This window comes from Lissotriton helveticus, chromosome 3_1, assembly GCF_964261635.1.
Source record: "Lissotriton helveticus chromosome 3_1, aLisHel1.1, whole genome shotgun sequence".
Lineage (NCBI taxonomy): Eukaryota > Metazoa > Chordata > Amphibia > Caudata > Salamandridae > Lissotriton > Lissotriton helveticus.
In genome coordinates, this window is record NC_136061.1 from 424,627,289 (window position 1) to 424,649,205 (window position 21,917).

The window sequence follows — 21,917 nt, forward strand, 5'->3', positions numbered from 1 at the left end:
ATTTGCGACTAGAAACATTGGGAATCTGTAAAAAATGCAGTTTCCGATCACAAAATAGCAAGTTTTGATGCATGAAGCAAATCCGCACAAAATAGTTGTTTTCGCAATTGTAGCGCTTCATAAAATACAGAATCGGTAATACCGATTTTGTATTTTAGGAAGCGCAATTAAGAAATCGCAAAATGGGATGCATCAAGTTTTCGCAAATACAGAACTAGCCAAAAATCGCTATTTGCATTCCTTAAACTAGAAGAAATCAAATCAGGTGGTAAAAATTACACATAAGCAAAAACAGGTGGAAATCAGCAGCCAACAACTTAAACAATCCTAGAATGCATCACAATGACCCACCATGGCAGTGCTCTACGTCGTGGCGAGGAGGATGAGGCTGAGAGCAGCAGCACAGAGGAGAAGAAGGATCCAGGAGAGAATCTTTAGATTGCGCGTCACATTGCTAGGACTGACGGAGGAGGAGATCTATGATAAATATAGGCTCAATGCTGCAGCTATCTTAGATCTAATTGCTGAGTTAGACTCGATACTTCAGCTGCAGACCCACAGAACACATGCCATACCCACCCATGTGCAGGTTCTGTGTTCCCTGCTTCTCCTTGCTTCAGGGACCTTAAAGGGAGTAATTGTAGCAGCTGGAGGGGTCTCCAAAGTGCCAACTCGCTTTTTTTAACAGTTTGCTAAATGCCATGTTGCAGAGGATACACCACCACATCAGGTTCCCCAAGACACCACGGGAATTGATTCAAACCAAATTAGATTTTTATTAGGTTGCACAGTTCCCACATGTGATTGGTTGTATCAATGGGACGCATATACCCATATGTCCCCCTGTAGTGAATAGGTATATCTACCGCAACCGGAAATTTTACCATTCACTCAACCTACAGGTCACATGCAACTCCAAAACCCAAATCACTGACATAGTGGCAAGTTACCCGGGCAGTGCACATGACGCCTACATCTTCCGGCACAGTGGAATACACAGGCGTCTACTTGCGGGGGTATGTGGAGAAGGATATCTTCTGAGTAAATCTATGTAATACTGTATTTTAAAACTGTTGGCTATGGTGACACACAGCAGTGAGTAATGCATGTTTAACTCTCACATCCTGTGGGTGATAGCGCATACCCTGTGAGGTCTTACATACTCACCCCATACCTGAATCCTGCCACACAAAGGGAGAACGTTACAATCGTGCGCACATTGCAACGCACAATGTGATAGAAAAGACATTTTGAGTACTAAAATCACGATTCTGCATCCTACACAAGACCGGTGGTATACTACAGTACAGTCCGGAGAAATGCTGTAAGATTGTGGCAACCATTGGTGGACTCTGACAGCGAGCCAGGACAGGACATACAGCTGACACAACCACCCCATGCAGCAGGCTGACCAAATGCAGCAGAGGGCAGACAAAGAAGAGCAGAAATCACGTAACATTACTTCTAAGGTGAGTAAGCACATGACAACACAGTATTTGCTTAAAGGTTTAATGTGACAGTTGTGTGGTTGCGTTAATGCACACATACCATGTACAGACAGTTACTTTCCATTGCTTTGGGACTGCAACTACAGTGTGAATAAGTAACGCATATCTAGTTACCTCACCAGATTGTTTGAATGTCCAAATGTCTAACTCTTCCTGTGATGCCCTCCTGTGGCCCTTGTAGTAGGCCCAGCTACATCTGACATGGTGCCTTCTGTGCCTTCCTGACTCCTGCTACTGTACCTCCTGCTTGTGCCACAGACTCCAATAGGCTGCTAAGGCTGGAGGCCTCCTCACTGTCCCCCCTCCATGCATGAGGTTCCCACTGACTGCAGCTGTCTGTAGCCCTTCCACAGCAGTGGTGACCTGGATTAGGTCCCTGGCCACATCCCCACAGTAGTGGGTCATCTCAACCTGCATGCCAACTGCACGCCTGTAAAGCTGAGCTGTTGTAGTACTCAGCCTGTAGAGGGCCCTGGTGTATCCGCGCATGCGCCCCGTAGAATAGTGTTACTGCCTGGCATTAGAGACATGCTTTGCCTGAATAACCCTGCACATCTGTTCAATGGCTGTTGCTACATGGTCAAGTTTCTCACTGTGTGCCCTGAGCCCCTCAACGACTGCAGTTGGCTGCTCCTTCATGCAGTCACGTATACCACCTATGTGTGTGGCCATTGTTCCCTGTTGCTCCTGCATAATACACATGTTCTTTTGTTGCAGGCGCTGGACCCTCAGTATCTTGGACTCCAGCACACTGCTGGCAGCTTCACCATCGTCCCCAGCAGACCTCAGAAATGCACTTGGCCTTCGTCTGCGGAACGGACTGTGACGTTGCACATTTGTTCCCTCTGGTGGTGGGAGTGGTGGTGTATGGGCAGTGCCTTGTGGGTGCGCTCCTGTTTGGGTGTCCTCCTCCCTATCCAAATCGGGCAGAAGTTGGACTCTTTTCCTGCAATGAGTGAGAACAGGTAGGGGCGAGGATGCTGGCATCTCTTGTTCTTCATCTGACTGTTCTGTATGTCCCTCAGAATCGTGGACGTCTGCCACGTCACTCTCCTGTGATGCATCTATGAGGTAAACAATGCAAGATCATTTTTTTTAGAAAAATGAAATCTATTTTTTTGCATGTTTGTGACATTGCACTTACAGAGGTCTAATAAATTGACTTCTGTGATGTAGAAAGTCTACTGTTGCCACTGCCTTGCTGTACTCTGATGCAGTTGAGCTGTGCTACTCCCTCCATGCTTTGCCATTACATTTGTATGCGTACAACTCCCACAAAGCATTAGGGGGTTACAAGTAAGAGGTGGACTGGACTCATGTCTGCTACACAGTATTTGCAGGGTATGCATTTGTGGCAGTTTGGGTTACATTTCTATGGAAATATGTTTGGTTGTGCTCTTACCTTGGGAGGTCCCCGCATGTCCTGAGGTGTCAATCTGCGTGATCCCGGCAATTGCCTCTGGCTGCAGAGTGGATTCCACCAAGTTGTGTGGTGTTTGCAGACTGAGTGGATGTCCCTCTCCTGTTTTTCTTGCAGAGGCCAGCCTTTGAGCCACTCTCTCTTTTGCCCGGCTGCGAAGGTCATACCATCTCTTCTGTAGGTTCATGATGTCATGGTGTGTTACCCCCAAAGAATTGACCCTGGCTCGTATCCCAAGCCAGATCTTTCTCTTCACTGGCTCTGCAACATGTAGGGATAGTTTCCCAAACAGCTGGTCATGTTTTTGAAGAACTTCCTCAGTGAGTATTTCCAGTTCCCTCTTACTGAATGTAATCTTCCTCTTCCTGCCTTCTGCTTTTTACTGGTTTTTTCCTGTCTACATGGTAGTTGTTTGTCTCAACTTCTGCAGGAAAAAGTGTTTTCCAGGCTGAGCACCAACAGTCTTCTTCCTCCTCAGTCTCTCCCTGTGCACAGGTGTGTGGAATCTGAGAATAACTTCCTGCTTGTGATGTCATCTCCATGAGACGACTGACGCTTTTGCGATTGCCGATTCTGTAATTGCGAATTCGCAAATACAGATTCGGTAAAAAAGTAATTGTTAAATATTTTAGCGATTTTTAAGAAATCGCAAATATTTACCGATTTTTTTTATGCATTCAGTTTAACGAATCAGTAATGGCGATTCCTTATTTTTCGCTATTTTTGAATCGCTAAATCTTTATTTGATGCATGTGTGCCTTAAAATCTCTATACAGTCTAAGACTATCACAAAAGCCTAATGAGGCGTCCCCTTGAATAGTAGGGGCATTGGGCCAGAGCCCACTTACCTGATGCCTTAAAACATCTCTGCTTTATTTATAAAAAATTTAAGTACAGGAGCTCACCAGAGGTATTTCCGAATAACTAGACTGCCTGGACTTGATTTAACTTCCTGTCTCTTTCTCCTCCACTATCCACTTCCTGTATATTTATCTAATTCTTACCATTCATTTTCATTCCTGTTTTCTCCATTTGCTACTGTTTTCCTATATTTCTCTTCCACCTCCTTTTTCCCATTTCTGCCTTTCTCTTTGTTCCTTGGGTCAATGTCAGATGATGAAAAATAAGTCCTGGTTTCCAAAAATGAGTGCTGGTGTCATCACCTTCAAGCACTAGCACAAGTTAGGCACTGCGTAGATGACTATTACATTTATGCATATTCAATTTTTTTTGCTATTTATTTCGATAGAGGTATAAAACAGTTTTTAATACAAAATTAAATTAACCCTGTCAAAATATTACAATAACAAATTAATAAAAGTAATTTTCATGCATAAGTTAAAATATTTGACACAGCATTCCAACATGTGCATAATCAAGTCATTTGTTACAGCAGTGCTGAAAGTTTATGAGAGGCAGTGAGTCTTCAGAGGAAGATGGCGCCGTAAAGCAGCATATTGTAGGAGATCACAGACAGCTTGTGGCTGGACATCCTCCCAGCCTGCACCACTCTGGTGTTTCCACAGATATCCAGTGGAATGTTCCATGACCTAAAATCGAGTGTTGGGTGGGAATGGCAGCAGAGAGACCGCGGAAAACTGTACGAAATGAAAGATGTCAAATTTGATATCTTCCTCACATGCATAGTCAATGCCATGTGTTAGATGAGAGGGGAATGGCCAAGCCTAATGAATTGTAGGGGTGGGCGGAGCTTGAGGAGTTTCACTCTGTGGAATTCCGCAGAATTACCTAAAAATGCTGCGAGATTACGCAATGTTCCGCGAGTGGGCGGAATTCGGCACGTGGCGCTGCTTGCGCTTCTTTTTAGCACAGGGAGCTTGTTGTGTGTTGTAAAATTGGCACAAATGCTGCTGCTTGAGTAGATTTTTTACTTGAGCTTCTACTTTCTAAACGTAAATGGTAACGACTTGCAATGACCTCTGGCATTGACAAATCTCACCAGGAGGCATTCTAATGCTTGAAAACCTCTCTAGGGGACGCAAATTGTCGCTTAATGTTGGTGAACTGTGTGTGAGAAAAAACTCTGCCATGCAGCGGTTGGCAGAGTTTTGCAAAGAACTCTGTGCTCCAAGCAGAGCGCAGCGTGGGTTAACTCTGTGAACTCCACTCACAGAGCAGAATTTTTCACCCACTCCTAATTAATTGCCCATTCCAAGACGTTTGTTTAAAGATTTTGGCCTGAAGTGACTAATCCAAGATGAATTTGAGTCTTTTACTGTGATGTCAGTTCCTCTGTGAATCATGTATAAGGTAGTTGTTAATCAGTGTTAGATGCAGAGAAATGCAAATACTTTATTTATTATCATGTCCTTGCTTTTGCTCCCCAGAACCCGGAGTAACAGAACTGTTGTTAACTGTGCACTTTAAGGAACCACAGTATTCCCGAGGACCTTCTAGGGGCACATATTTGGGAACTGGCTTATTGGTGCTGCTCGCATTTTTTGTACCAGTGAGGAAATACTTGGATTTTTCATTTTTATCATTGACTTAATAACCTACTTTGCCTAGTCAGTGATGACAGAGCGAACAACAGGCTGCATTTAAGGGAGACCTACAGGACACTGCAGAGCCAGCCTTTGGATGATGTCTAACAGTGATTTAAAGGGATGTATGATGTTACAACGCATACTTTTACAACACATACCTTTACAACGCATTTTTTACAATGCAACATCCATTACAACGCATTCCATTACAACGCATGCCATTACAACGAATTTTTAAAGACTACCTTTACAACGCATTCCATTACAATGCATACTACCTTTACAACGCATACCATTACAATGCATAACATTACATTGCATGTATGGTAAGTATTGGATAGTGTAGGGGTAAAAATTATTATTCTAACTCCAGGGGGCTGCAACAGTAGGGTAAGTGTTGGATAGTGTATGGGCAAAAATTACTATTCTAACTCCAGGGGGGTGCAACAGTAGGGTAAGTGTTGGATAGTGTAAGGGTACTATGCATTGTAATGTTATGCACTGTAATGGTATGCATTGTAATGACATGAGTTGTGGTGGTATGCCTTGTAGTGTCATGCGTTGTAATGGTTGCGTTGTAATGGCATGTGATGTAATGGATGTTGCGTTGTAAAAGTTTTGTTGTAATGGTACTGCGTTATAAAAGTTGCGTTGTATAGGTTGTTTCCCATTTAAATGGAAGAGAATGATGTCACTGTGAGATACACAAATTGTCATACAATAAAATCAACAGCCACCAACAGCTATCCTGCAGGGTTGGGGTGATTCATCACACGATGGTTCCCCATCTTCCAAAAGGTCCAGTCCCAACATTTCTTCATTTGGAGAAAGCTCCCTTTCCAGCACTGTGCCCATGTGGTGCAGTTTGGAGATTGGTTACTAGTTGACCCCATTTTCAGCAGTTGTGAAGCTAGACCGCCACATCTTATGTGAAATATTTTATGACCACTAGTCTCATCATAGCTAGGGTTTGAAACGCATGCCAGCCAGCAGGCATTCAAGTCAAAGGTAGTCCAATTTACTCCAGCTATGAGCTCAATGTAACAGAACACAACTTTAGCTAAAATCCCCTAGAATTAGATGATCAAGGTTGGCTACAGATTGGACGACTAGATACCTATCCGCTCAGTTATCATTCATCTTATCAGCAAATCATGCATGAAAATGACTGCAGTTCTTCACAGCTAGATAAGCTATAATGGTCAGCTAATATGGCAGAGAAATCTTATACTTGTTCCTAACATCTGTTGCTTTCTGTTGGTCTTGAGTTCAAATCCTGACAAGGCCCACTGACCCTTCAGTCCTTATAGGGTTGGTAAATTAAATGGCATTGCCTTTGGGAATAGTAACATCCATTATTTTATGATATGTAGAAACTGCAGAAGTGGTGTATGAAGCATCCATACAAAGCAAGTTATTATTGCTGCAGCAATTACAGCTTCCAATATATTTGCAATATAACGTTGGTAGGATGACTAGCAGGACATCCCACAAAAAAACAGCAATGTGTGATATCCAGCTAGTCACTCTAACAACATCATCCTGGGTTTGCAAATATATTGGAAGCTGTAATTAATTGAAATTATAAGAACGTTTGGAATAAACTATCATTGTTTTAAAATGTATTTTGGGTTAAATGATCGCTTAGGTAGAAAATAGATGTTTGTTCCGTGGATGAAGGAGTTTCTGCTCTGTGAGATATATGACTATCTGTATGTGGGGATACAGAACATAACGTTTCTTCTGAAAATAGAGTGCTATAATATGTGGATGCAGGAACTCAAAATTTACCAAGGACGGTGCAGATAATCTTTTGCCTGGAATCCTTTTTAACACGTATGTGGCACATATGACTGACCATTTTGTAATTAAATAGTGCTGCTTTTTCGCCTTGTTGCCTTGAAAAAGTGGAGGGTGTCTCAAAAAAACGTGCTGGCTTTGTTTTTTGTCTGTTCATTTTTATGATCTCTGTACAATATTGTTTCTTTCCTTTTCTTCATTTTAATGCATGTATTGGTACTCAAAGTATAATGATAAATGGTATTCAAATATCTATTGCATGTTGATAATGAGACAAAGATTGGTCTGGTAATGGTAGTCAAAGAACAATGATAAATGTGATTCAAACAGTTATCATATGTTGATGAGTATACAAACATTGGTTTGCTAATAATGGGATTCCTATATTGGAACTCATAAAATGAATTTTGAGAATATCAAATTACATTCTCAATTTTCTTAGCTGCCTATTTCAGGACTATTATAATAGTTACATGTGTAATGAAAGTAGGGTCATTATCACCGTATTTAGATACAGCCATATTAAATTATACTGTTTCTTGGCAGTATAGTAAATGGAGGTTTTCCTTAAACCCATCTTTACAGGTCTCACTTTTCAAATATTTTCTCAGCTACAGCAAGCCTGACAGGAAGTATCTGTGCATCAAATCTTAAATCCCTCAAAGGTACGTCAGATAAATATAGGTTGTATTAATTCTTGTGCCATCTACTGGTCCTGACTTACCTCATGTGAGCGCCTCTTTTCTATGATATGTATGGATAGATAATGCACTGCACTGATAAAGGTCAAAATATTAAAACTTTGCAGTACTTGAATGCTTCTTTACTTAATGATATTTCTTTGTTTTGTTTTTGAAAGATCACAATATATTTTTATAACTCTTTTTTTAACATCGCTCATATTACCATACAATGTCGGACAATGTTCAAACAGCATGTCAGGGAATAGCATTGTACTATGCAGATTAAAACATTTGAGGACACAAGTGGGCCATCCAAGTGTAGAATTATACCCCAGGCTCTCTCTCTGTCACCCTGTATTTCAGCCAGGGCCCCCAGATTTTCTTCCATTTGTAAGTACAGCCCCTACTGTTATAAATAGTTTCTTTGTCCCTCTGGCACCAATCTAGATCTCGCTTCCACTATTCCCATTGCGGAGGTGTCAGTGACCCCCACTCACAGGCAATGTTCCTTTTCGCCATGCCCGCTGCCATCGCCAGCCAGATCTCAATATATCTAGACCAATCAGTGTCACCCTTGATGATTAACAACCACCTGGGTTCCATTGGGACCGTTGAACCCACTACCGCCACCATAGTGTTTGTGACCCTGATCCAGAAGGGAACTATCTCAGGGCACTCACATAGTATGTGGTTAAAGGTGCCCTCCCCTGACAACCCCATGCACAAAGGGCAGACTGACTCCTTCCCCAGGCATATAGGTGTGTACAAGGATAGTATGTGATGTAGAATTCTGAGCTGCACCAACCTGAACATTGAGCGAATTGCTATTTCACGCGGGCTCTGTATGGTGTCCTGCCAGTCATCAATTTCCAGGGCATTGATGTCCCTGACCCACGCCCCCCCCGAAGTACCACCAGGGGGTCCGGCACATTGTTTATGAGTTTGCGGTATATGATGGATTTGGGCTTTTCTAATATGGGATCCAGGAGCAGTCCATCCTCCATGGGGGAATACTCTGGGATTGACGTGTCACTTCTTATGTGTGTTTGCATGGCGTGAATGAGGCGTATGTAGTTATAGTCTTGTGAAGGTCATATTCCTTCCTGAGGTAAGCAAAGGATCGGGGGTGTTCCCTCTCCACACGTACCCCAAGTACTCAATGCCAATGAGTTTTCATCCCCTGAAACCGGGGAGTCGAGTCACCTCTGTTTACTGATCCCCAAGCCATAAAGGGGTACAACCCGTCAGGGAGCCCGTCCACCCCAGGAACTTGTTCGCCTCCATCCAGCATTGAACAACCACCCCTGTTTGTGAAGGCCATTCCTTCCGCAGCCTCCGGGCATAGAGCAGCGGCTCACAGTTTCCCCCGGCATGACCATCTGTTCGACCCAATAGGCCGGTTCTGACCCATCCGCATATACCCAGTCATTAACTACCTGGAGCTGCGAGGCCCAATAATACAATTTGACGTCAGGAAGCACCAATCCCCCATCATATACCCCTCTTGTCAGCTTGTGAAGTGCTATCCTTGGGTTCCCACCATCCCAAAGCAACATCCGTATCGCCTGTGTTATTCGTGTAAATACCCCCGGAGGAACATGATATGGTGTGTTTTGTAGGATGTAGAAGAGCCTCAGCAATGCAAGCATCTTGAACATTGCAGCACGGCCCATGAGGGAGAGAGGCAGCGATCGCCAGTGGCTCATGTCCAACCCAAGGCGTACTAGTTGGGGCTCCAGGTTCCTGGCAAAGAACTCCCCCCTGTCTCTCATGACTTATATCCCCAAACACTTGAACCCGTCAGTCGCCACTGAGGTGGGACACCTAATCGAAATCGAAATCCGCAGGGGGAGGACCCAAAAGCGGAAAGATCACTGACTTCACCCAATTGATTGTGTAGCCAGAGTAGCTGCTGAATAATTCAAAGAGGTGTAGCGCCTGCGCTATCGAGTGGTATAGTCTAGCCATATATCACACAATATCGTCGTCGTATAAAGAGATATGCTCTTTTCACTCGTCGGTCAGGGCTAGGCCCCAATATGACCGTCTCTCCTGATCCAATGAGCCTTGGCTCCAGGGCCAAGGCAAATAGGAGGGGGACAAGGGGCACCCCTGTCTGGTGCCCCTCTGCAGAGGGAAAACCCTGGACACAGCTCCGTTAACGCTCACCCTTGCTGTAGGCTGCTCATATAGGAGATGCACTCAACTACAGAAAGTCAGGCCGCAGCCCAGCTTCTGGAGCACCATAAACAGGTACGGCCATTCAACACTATCGAATGCCATTGAGGCGTCCAGCGCCATCAATGCTGTCTGTGTGTTCCCCACATCCTCTGTCATGTAAAGTACACCATAAAGACGATGCAAGTTATTGCGGGTGCTCCTGTGTGGCATAAACCCTGATTGGTCAACATGCACTAGGTCTGGTAGAACCGACACCAATCTATCCGCCAAAGCCTTAGCCAGGACCTTGGCCTCTACATTGATGAGTGAAATGGGACGGTATGAAGAACATTGGTCTTCCGGCTTCCCTGCTTTGTGAATAACTACAATTGTGGCTTCCCGTTGGTCGGGGGGAGCCTACCCAGCTCCCAGGCCTCCGAGATCTGAAGAAGGGGGTTAATAATGACGTTCACCTGCCGTTTATATAACTCTACTGGGAGCCCGTTGGGTCCAGGCGCCTTCCCGGACTGAAGGGAGTTAAGGACATTCCCAATTTCTTTCTCGGTGAAATCAGCCTCGAGGCGGTCTCTTTGATCATGGGACAACGTGGGTAATGCAAAGTCCCGCAAGAACTCCGCACAATCGTGTTCAGTCCTGGTGCAGACCGGGGAGTACACCCCTACGAAGTAGATGTGAACACTTCTGCTATGTCCGTGCTGGTGGATACTAGGGACCCCGTCCCGTCGCGCAACTCAGCCACCCAGGAGCGCTCCCTATACCGCAGCTCGAGCCACGCTAGTAGCTTCAAGGCCTTATCTCCCACATCGTAGATTCGGTGTTGCGTGGTGAGGGAGTAGGCACGCGCCTCTCCCTCTGTTTGAGAGCAAGGTGTGACGGAGGTCAACAGAAGAAGTGATGTTGACATCATGTTCAAGCATCTCTATGGCACTTTCTAGTTGGCTGATCTGCTGGGATTCCTCTTTCTTTTGGGTACCAATCAGAGCCTGAGCCTGCCCTCTCAGAACATCTTATAAGCTTCCCATAGCGTTATATGGGACTCGACCGAGCCCCGTTTGTTTTCAAAGTAAAGCTGAGAACCCTCCGGAGTTTATCCCCTATGGTCTCATTGCGGAGGCGTATCAGATCTATCCTCGGGAAAGACGCCCTATTGATCACCGGGCCCCTAAGAGTGACGCTGACTAGGGAGTGATCAGAGATTCCGCTGGCGAGGATGTGGGGTTCAGTAAAGTCACCCAGCTGATCAGTGCGAGTGAAAAATCACAATATTGATGTATTTGAGTGTCTTCTTAATAACAATGATAACTTATTTTCGCTTTTTAGGTTTCGCCTGTCGAAAGCTGTGCAAGCAGCATTTCGCGCAGGTGAAATCTTATGAGAATAGTATGTGGGCTTTGTTACGCCTCTGTCTTCCATTGGCTAGCTCCATAAATGCAGGCTAGCCATTGGAAGAGAGAGGCGTCCGTCATTGTGCGAGGCGATTGGCGGGCGTTCCGGCAATTTTTTCTCTCCTTCCCCTTTGACAACGTCATTGCGGTGGTGGGCGGTTCCTACTTTTTTTTTTTGGACGCCATGTTTTGATCATTTGCCGCCGGAAGATGTCCAGGTGAGTGCGTCCTTGGTGAGTCTCCCGCTGTCCGTGTGCCCGTTACCGACCCCCCTCCCGCTGTCCATGTGTGCCCGTTCCCGCCCCCCTCCCGCTGTCCGTGTGCCCGTTCCCACCCGTGTCTCCGGCATTGTGTAATGCTTGTTTGATACTCTTAGCTGAGTTTCACAATCTGCGCCCCTTTCCAGTATCTGCTGCACATCTCGTCCTTTCCTCGTGTTCTCTAAGAAACCCACATGGCCCCCGAGTCAGCTCTAATACATTTAGGTCGAGTGTTCGACCAGACTGCGTGGGTGTTTTTTCTCAGTGCGGTTGCCGTCGTGGAACATGCAGGCTCGTCGCCTGGCCATCTCTTCCTGGTAGAGTGGTGATTACTGTTTATGTCCCGCTGTCCATGTGTGCCCGTTCCCGCCCCCCCCCTCCCGCTGTCCGTGTGCCCGTTCCCAATTCCCCCTTCCCGCTGTCCGTGTCTCCGGCATTGTAAATGCTTGTTTGATACTCTTAGCTGAGTTTCACAATCTGCGCCCCCTTTCCAGTATCTGCTGCACATCTCGTCCTTTTCTCGTGTTCTCTAAGAAACCCACACGGCCCCCGAGTCAGCTCTAATACATTTAGGTCGAGTGTTCGACCAGACTGCGTGGGTGTTTTTTCTCAGTGCGGTTGCCGTCGTGGAACATGCTTGCTCGTCGCCTGGCCATCTCTTCCTGCCAGAGTGGTGATTACTGTTTATGTCCTTTCCAAATGGAGCATTAGTCGCAACGTTGTTGTGAACATAGTTGAAATATTCTACACATCAAAGTCAAGAAGGAAGTGCTCAGTCTTCTTTTTACCCTGTGGGTGACTCGGCTTGGACAGTCATTCATTAATAATTGTTGGTGTTTTCACGAGCTGCTTAAAATGGATGTGTAGACAGAGCATGCTTATTACCTCCAATTAGCTGCCTGTTAACTTTTAACTAAAGTTTAAATCCTTGCAAGGTAAATCAAAGTTCATTTCTTAGAGCATTGAGTTGGGTAATGATATTAAGCATATTACAAGGCTATACAAGCATAAGATTAATTATGCATATAAATGTGCGACATTTTACTATACATATTATGCTACTTTCCATGTTTATAGTGGAAAGCGGATTCAACACCGCTGCTCTCGTGTTACATACTTGCGCCTGTATAATGCATTAGATGCCCTGTCCCACACTGCAGTCTCCCTGAACAGGGTGTGCTAGGTGCCACTGGGACAGTACTCCCTTCTACAGTCCAGGCACATCCTTACCCCTACCTCTCTTCCTGCACGACTGACCAGCGTATTAGTGACTGGGATACTAGCCCCTTGGTGGCTCTGGTCAGCCTTTCACTGCCATCCTGAGTTTGAAAGAGGGTGCAGTGATTCCCACGGCAAGCAGGTATTGTCAGTGAGTCAGTGCGTGCACACGACTGAGGGTCCTTGGGAACTCCTTGCATCCTTCAAAGCCCTCGAGAGTGCACTGGCCAGCTCTCTTTGGCTCACAATCCTTGCACCGCCTGACATTTGTTTTTGCTACTGTACCCACGGAATTAATATGGCACGGGTCCAGTGCCCGAGGGTTCTCATTTCCATGGGCCCATGCCTACAAACTCATGAGGGAAGCACATTTGTGATCATGCTGTGCATATTGCTGTTACTGCACCTATTATCTCTGCAAATGGTTACAGTAATATGTGCTTTGTGGGGCTCGCAGTGTGTGGGGGGGGCTCGCAGTGGGTGTGGGAGGGCTCTGTGTGGGTGTGTGGGGGGGCTACTGTACCCACGGAATTAATATGGCATGGGTCCAGTGCCCGAGGGTTCTCATTTCCATGGGCCTATGCCTACAAACTCATGAGGGAAGCACATTTGTGATCATGCTGTGCATATTGCTGTTACTGCACCTATTATCTCCTCAAATGGTTACAGTAATATGTGTTTTGTGGGGCTCGCAGTGTGTGGGGGGCTCGCAGTGTGTGTGGGGGGCTCTGTGTGGGTGTGTGGGGGGCTTGCAGTGTGAGGGGGGCTCGCAGTGTGTGGGGGGCTCTGTGTGGGTGTGTGGGGGGGCCTCTGTGTGGGTGTGTGGGGGGCTCTGTGTGGGGGGGCTCTGTGTGGGTGTGTGGGGGGCTCCGTGTGGGTGTGTGGGGGGCTCTGTGTTGTTGTGTGTGGGGGGCTCTGTGTGTGTGTGTGTGTGTGTGCGGGGGGGCTATGTGTGCATGTGGGGGGCTCTGTGTGGGGGGGACTCTCTATGGGGGTGTGTGTGTGGCATTTGGGAGAGATTAAGCTATTGGCATTGTAAATGACAATGCCATTTATTTATCTGTTTTCAAAACTAACACATAAATAAAAATGTTGTCATTTACAATGCCAATAGCTCTAACTTTTGCAAAGGCGAAACCGTTGCATTGTAAATGCTTGTTGTAATAAGTTATTAGTTACTACTGTTTTAAGATGTGATTCACCAATTTGGAACATGATTTCTCCCATGAATACTGTTATTGAATTGAATTACATGAGTACCTCTCTTCCTTTAAGATTTGGATCGTGTACATGTATTGTACCTGAATATTGTTATACATCATTGACTTTTTCTCACAGAACAGTTTACCAATGCATATCAGATATATGCTCTCATATCGAGATGTCTCTCGTAGAATGTCTCCCGTAGAATGAAGTGTAGGAAGTATAGAATCTATACTTATGATGATCTAGAAAGTCTGGTTCAATGATTTTTGTAATATATTGTAAATACTAATTGTTTTTAAAATGTATAGTTTGTATATTAAAATTTGTCTGTATGTATTTTTTGTCCTTGAAGAAGTCCTGTGAGGGATGAAAAACGCCACGTCGGCTATCAATTTCTGTGCAGTGATTTTATGATTGAAAACCTGAATATAAGAATAAAGAATAAAAGGAGAAAATGTTTCCAGTAACACGACTTACAACGTGATTTATTTGGGAGACGCACTGTTAACATTTTTCGTTTCTATTGCTGTTTTTCGCGACCCAATACTGTATATTTAAAAAAAACTATGGTATGACTGTGGACACCAATTATTTAGTAACTCATTGCAACCTTTGAGTGCAGAGCCGTTTTTGTGTCTTTGCAAGATTATGTTAAGTTGGATTACTTGATTGGTCGTTTTACTGGTCCAGCCGTGGCTAGGCCATCTCCTCTAATAATGATTTCTGTTCAGTATTTAAAGACATATGATGCATTGTGATTTGCTTTAAGAATTTTTCTTGTCTTCTGCTGAGAAAGTATTGTATGATATTCAGCAAGTGAGAATGGCTGTGTTGGTTTATCTCACTCAGTTAAAACCATTAGAAGTTGTAACTATGTGCATTGATAGAACTCAAGTGACTCTTATTGCTGAGGGTTGAAAAAAAAGATGAAGGATGGTTTATTGGTTTATTGAAAACATTCTAATTAATTTGCTTAACTCATTGGTTTAGCACTGGTAACTGGAAATAGATTACCAAAAGACAAAGAGAAAGAAAGACATCAAGAAGTTCCTAAGCAAGAAGAGTCATTTAAGGGCCTATGGCCGAGAATGAAAGAGAATGCAGATATATGGGTGTGTCTCTGTTATGGTGATGCTGGACAAATCGTTCAGAGGTGTCCTTAACAGCCTCAGAAAAATAAAGAACACTTCTAATCATCTCCTTAAAATGAGGAGACAATTGGGGTATGTAGTGATCCCATTATACTGGGTCTTCTATGACTAACACTGACAAAAATGTGTTTTTCTACAGAGTATCTTGAGAACAGATGAAGGGAAAGTTATTAATGCATTTGTGTTGTTGGATAATGGCACATGTGAAATGGTCATTCATTAGGACTGGGCCACTAAGAAGAGCATTCCTAAAAGGATTAGGAAGAATATTTAAGTGAATCAAACTGTTGATGACTTACCGTGAACTTCAGGCTCAATACAGGAGGCCATCATGCTATTGTAAGTCTCTTTTGGAGAACATGCTAAAGTGTTTCCTTTGACATTACTGCCTCTGCCAAGTATGGTGTAACAGATGAAATTCCTTGGTTAGAAAGGCATAATCCATATGTCATCTGGTCTACTAAGATGTAATCTCTGTCTTCACAGGTTTGTCATTATAATTAATATGCTTTAGAAAAATACTACTCTCCCAATGATGGTGTAGAGGATTCCACCTCCAATTTAATTGTGGGTAATCTTTCCTTATTGCCATTTCTGTATCATGCTTTCTCTCCAGTATTTACATTTTCCAAGGTCAGCTCACTTCCCTCTAACAGGCAATATGACTGTGCCACACCAAATAAACCTTGTGCTATTATCCCTTTTGAACATATTTGGGCCCTATTGAAAAAAGTGTTGGAAAGTTCCCTTTTTTGGATTGTCACCCCCCCCCACTTATTGCTCTAGATGCTTTCGCTTTAGAAATGAAAGTGCACAGGGCCCTGCTAACCGGGCTCCAATGCCAGTGTTCTAACCCTCAAAAGGTAATGTGAATTGGTACAACCAATTGGCAAGATAATTTAACCCCCCCTGATAAGTGCTTAGTATAAGGTACCAGTGGTACCCAGGGCAAGGGTGTTAAAAGGATCACCAGGGCTGCAGCACTTTTGGTGCCACCCTGAGTGTACCGAGTAAAAGTAAAGTCTGCAGGGCTGCTACTGCAGCCTGCACAAGCAGTTTCTCTGCTAAAGTATGACTCTGCACACACCATGTGTGACAAATTCACCTCACTGCTTTAAGGTATGTACATCATCCCTAAGGTAGGCCTCCCAAAGCACAGGAGGCAAGGTGCATTATTTTAATGGCGAAGGCATATATGTAAAAACACATATACCTCTACAATAACCCCGCCATTCAGGTTTACTGTAAGTGACCTGCTGTCCATAGGTTAACGTGGACAGACAAAACTGAGCTAGCCAGCTCCACTATGGTACCACCGAATGTTGTCGTTTTTGGTGTCAAACACTGTGTATTTTCATTCCTGACATGATTCTCGTGTCGGGTGTGAGCTGACATGTACCTGGGTGGCATTCTTAGAGGTTGCCCCCAAGTTGCTTCAGTCTACCTGTGCTTTGGCGGCTTCCAAGCCATTTGCCACCAAGACAGAAGTCTGACCTCCTGTTGGTAAGTACAATCACTCCCAGAGGATATAAGACAAAAGGCCTGGGCAGGAAGGAGGTCACACCTAGTGAAAGACCCATCAGGGCGGTGAGCCTTTAAGGGTGCACCGCCTCTGATATGTAAATGACTTGTCTCCCGGTGGAGGCAAGACACTCCCCTGCCCCCAGGCACTCGCGTCTGTGAGAAGGTGAGAAATTAGGTATGCAAGAGGTGTACATCCTTCAAAGACTAGCCATATCTCTAGGGTGGGCCAGCTTGCCTGAACAGCTGAGGATGGCTCGTGCCATTTTGAAAAGTCCCAAGAATAGTGGGTTCTGGGTTGTTTGGTGACATACAGCCCCCGGATGTGGTCATCTCAGGGTTACTAGTCCTTACACCCCTAAACACCTCCTAAATCCAGGATTTAAGGGGCACCCCTGAAACCAGAACTCCAGATCTGCTCTGAAGAAGAAAAGATCAAAGAAGTGACCTGTGTCAGCACAAAGGAGGACTCCACAAAGTAGAGGCGCAATGTACTGCACCTATGGCAGCCCCCCTGCACCCACTAGACAATGACTCCCCCCAGACCAGAGACTGGTTCCAAAAGGAAGACGAACCCCTCTGTGACCCAAAGACTTCACCAGAACTCCCTAGGACTAGAGGTAATAGTCCCCTGAAGTCAGCAGAAACAAACCGCTCTTCCATGATCCAAAGAAGGACTCATTCCAGGGCTCTGTCGTGGACCAGCCCAAAGGTAACCAGCCAGGTGCCTTCTGGGAAGTGTAGTGCTGAACCTCAGCGAATCTCAGTCCTCTACAGCATTCCCAGGACCTCTGGAAGAAGATTGATCAAGTTGTGACCTTTTCCGGGACCAAGGCTTGTTCTTGGTTTGCCTGAGATCAATAACGCCCCGCCCACCAAAAGCGAGGAACTGCTTCACTTGACGCCCCATGCGGGGGAAACCTTTTGCATTGTCCCCCTTCCACTCCTGTCATACAGTTGTCAAGTTCTTGCATCCCAAAGACGGATTTGTTGGCACACCTGGTAAAGCCAGCTCCCGCAGTCCCATTCAGCATCATGGATAGCCAGGCATACTTCTATACCCGAGCTAGGTAAAACTGTTCTACCGGGTGATTCCTGTCCAGGGGCCCCTTCAAGCTTTTCCTCCAAGGGGCTCCTCTGAACTCAACCTGCAAGTATTTTTTTGTCAAGTACTGTTTTTGACAGCTCCCGCAGCTCCAGTCAGCACGAAGGACAGCCAAGTCATCTCTGCACGTGGACTCCCTGGCAAAGGTGAAATTGTTTTGACTGTCGAAGCTTGATCTGTGGACCCGCAAGACCTTAACCCCAAGTGGGTTCCATTGAACTCACCCAGCTAGTGACCAAGTGTCACCTGAGATTTTCCCCATTGACCGCAGCGGTCAAGTTTGACAGCTCTACAAAGTATTGATTTCTTAAACACTTTAAAAGCGTTAACTCCCGTTATCCGCCTTGTATTGATTTTGTTTTGGTGTTTAATTTTATAAAAAAATAAGCTCTATTTCTTTAAATAGGTGTGGGATTTATTTAGAGTCGTGTCAATTACTTATCGCCAATGTTGTTACTGTAAAATGCTTCACACTTGTTCCTCCAAGTAAGCCTGGCTGCTCTTTGCCATTCTACCAAGACTGAGAGAAGGATTACTGTTGTGAATCAGAAGTCCACTTTTGGGTATCGTGTTAATGTTACATGTAAAGGCCTCCCAGCTATACCACCAAATATTGCCACCTTGCTGCAAAAAGAAAATATTGAAGTGTTATGTGCAGGCTAATTTACATATGGGTCAATTATAACATCTTCCTCATCCTCTTCCTCATCTTCAGGGCTGCCTTTGTTTTTGTACCAAATAAAGCTCAAAATCTTTGAACGTTTGACCTTTTATTCATTACAGAGGCTTAAATTAAATTGCACTTACCTCTCACAAAGGACATGGATCCTGTTCAAAGAGCATGAATCCTCATAAAACTTGATCTGTAGGATGCTGATTGTTTTTATGTGTAAAAGAGAGCGTTTCATGGAAAACATCTTTCTGCATCCTAATTGGACATTTTGAATATTGTGCAATGCCACTGCCATTTGTCAACACGTTTTGGATTTAATATTTTCTAATATTTGAAATCAGTTAGTACTGCTTTCCCTGGATGATATTTTGGTATTTTCTTAGACTAGAGTAGAACACCAAGCAAATGTGAGTTTGATGTTATCAAGACTTCAGCAACATTATTAGTCTCATAAATATGAGAAGGAAGAGATGAGTATCTTGTATTTAGATTGAGGACTTCTGGGCTTTCCATAGATCCAAAGAAGCTCTCAGCTATTTTGGAATGGTCTTCACTTACTAAAGTGGAAGGAGGGACTTAAAGGGTTCTTGGATTTCATATTGTTATCATGCATTTATTAAGAATTTTGCAAAGATAGTCAGTGACTTCACTTTTGTTTTAAAGTAAAACATCAAAAGAGGCTTCTGTTGGGATGATAAAACTGAAAGGCTGTTTATAGCATCACTGTTATGTCAATCTGATACGTAGCTGAAGTTTCTTGTTGAAACAAATTGGTCTGAAATAATTGTAGGGACTTTTTGTTGCAAAACAAGAAGTAGATAGAAAACAGCGACCTCCATTTGATCAGTCTCATGGTTTTTTCTGGGAATAACTCCGTTTGTTACAGAGAACTTTAAACCATGAACATAGCTTGTACTGAATGGAGAAATCTTTTGATGGGCACTAGACACATGTTTGAAATTTGACCTGCAGTTTTTATTAATCCTTCAATGCAGGAATAGTCGTCAAGCAATTTGAGCATTTTTCTTGCACAGTACAATTTCACTATCACCTATATTCCTAGTACATAGAATTTGTTGACTGATGTTCTACCTTGACTCATTTACTCACTATGATCAACAGATTATTTATTTTCATTGTTTAGTTGCAATTGTTTTGTCTTCTTCAGACAGAGTTATGTTGGCTCAAGAACAAATAGATCCAAAGGAATTAGAAGATCTTCATCTTAGAGCTCCTTTTGTTTGACAAAATAAGCTATATTTTAGCCAACATGCTATTTGTGTTCCATATAATGAACTACAGCTTAAAGGTATATGATTGCATCATGACCCTGCCATTTCTGGTCACAGAGGAAAGAAGACTACCCTAGATTTAATTCCATGATCTTTTTGATGGCCAATTGTGAATTCCGATGTACAAGAATATCTTATTATCTGTTCTATTTGTGTGAAATATAAATCATTATTTTCTATGGGACTGATTCACAAAGGTGACTTACACGTTTCAGTAATTTGCACTTTTGAGCAAGTTTACTACTTTTTGCTTATTTACAAAGTCTGAGTGTAAGTTACTATTCAAAACAAAAAACCCATTAGTTAGTTCTTCACCACACATGGCTAACCACTGGCACTACAACACTCTCCCATAGAAAATAATAGAGGTGGGGAATTAAAATAAAGCCATCGTATAGGGTGCAGAAGTTCACCCATGGCATGGAAAGTTAAATATGCCAATTAAGAGTTATACAACTTTATCGGAATTTAGCGGTCAGTGCCATGCATTAAATTGGCAGTGGCCCAGTGCAAAAAAAACAGAAGCATAAGTCCAAGTAATGGTGGTGATCTCACAAAATGGGCTGAGGGATAGAATCGATTTTCCTGTAATCACAATAATCTTTTGTTAGCATGATGTATCTATCTGAATGTGTAATCTCCATTATTCGCTGTAGCTTTTATCTACCTAGTTAAGTTGATAGGGAATTCTTTTACCCGCTGTTTTTCTGTATTCCTTAAACACGAACCGAAAACCAGACAGACACCATTTTGTTTGTACACACATTAGATTCGGCAGCGGTCACGTGCTGTCCTCCAATTAGTCAGTAGGCCCCCGTTAGTTGAGTTATAAGAAGCAGCGGAATGCACACTATTCTTTCTCGTCTTGAGACCCAAGGTCGCATCTGGCTTCAGAGGTGATAAGCGCATTCCTGAAGGCGCCGTGCATGTGCTCCCAGGCACCGAGACGAAAGGGAGTCACCCCTCCTGACCCTCCCCAATAATAGTAGAAGCAGACTTTCAAACTAGCCTTGTATGCCATATATGTTCTTTCCTTCTAGCTTCAGTGCCAATTAGTATCTTTCCATCTACGGTGATCTCATGCATCATGATAAAGGTATATATGCCATGTATTGACTATGAACCGGCAGTCTTTTCTGCCCACCGGCTGGGTGACGACGGAGAGGCTCCTCTATGGAGTGTATATTTGTGTTAATAAACAATTGATTTTTCTTCACTGCCAACTGACTGATTATTTTGGTAAAACGATATTGGGGCTATTGGTAGGTATAGCTCCTGATGTTATTTTTGTAGTACGTCAGGGCCCTTTCTCATAATCGTAAACTAATTTAAACCTTCATAATCAATACTGAATTGAAAAACATGATCTTTCTTTGGTAGAAGGACTAAAGTGCTCCAGTAAGTGAAAACAATGATACGATTAACTAATTTTGCAAATTCTGATGTGAGTTTGCCCTCAGTATCTCTCTTTGAGGTGTAAATGTTGCTTTAAGAAGCATGGGCACCATGTTCAGTGGCTACTGAATAATCATATTCCCTCTGAGGGGGAAGTGACTACATTTAGGTCTTTGCAAAGACTGGCAAAGGTACAGCATTCTAGTGGCACTGAAGACAGATGAGCCACAGTTAAATTTGATGTGCAACCCTATATATCATTAGGTAATCGATAACTTCCAAAAACGTAATAATTATACATTTTTGTTCTTGTTGACCACTTAATACATGAATTATGCCTATATATCCACGAAATTCCAAATAGTAAGCCCTAATCAGGAGAGTCAATCATTTCAAAACATAATACTTGAGTATTATCTGTATAAGAGTCCTGCAATACCCTTCTGAATTGCCCTTGCCAGAGACACTGGATATCACCGCTCTGACTGCTTTCCCTGCTGGGCACTAACATCTGCTGATCGAAATGGATAGGAGATATTTTGGTACTCTGCCATAAAAGCATTGCATTCAACTCGAACTGTGAAAAGGATATACCTTAAACATATCCCTATG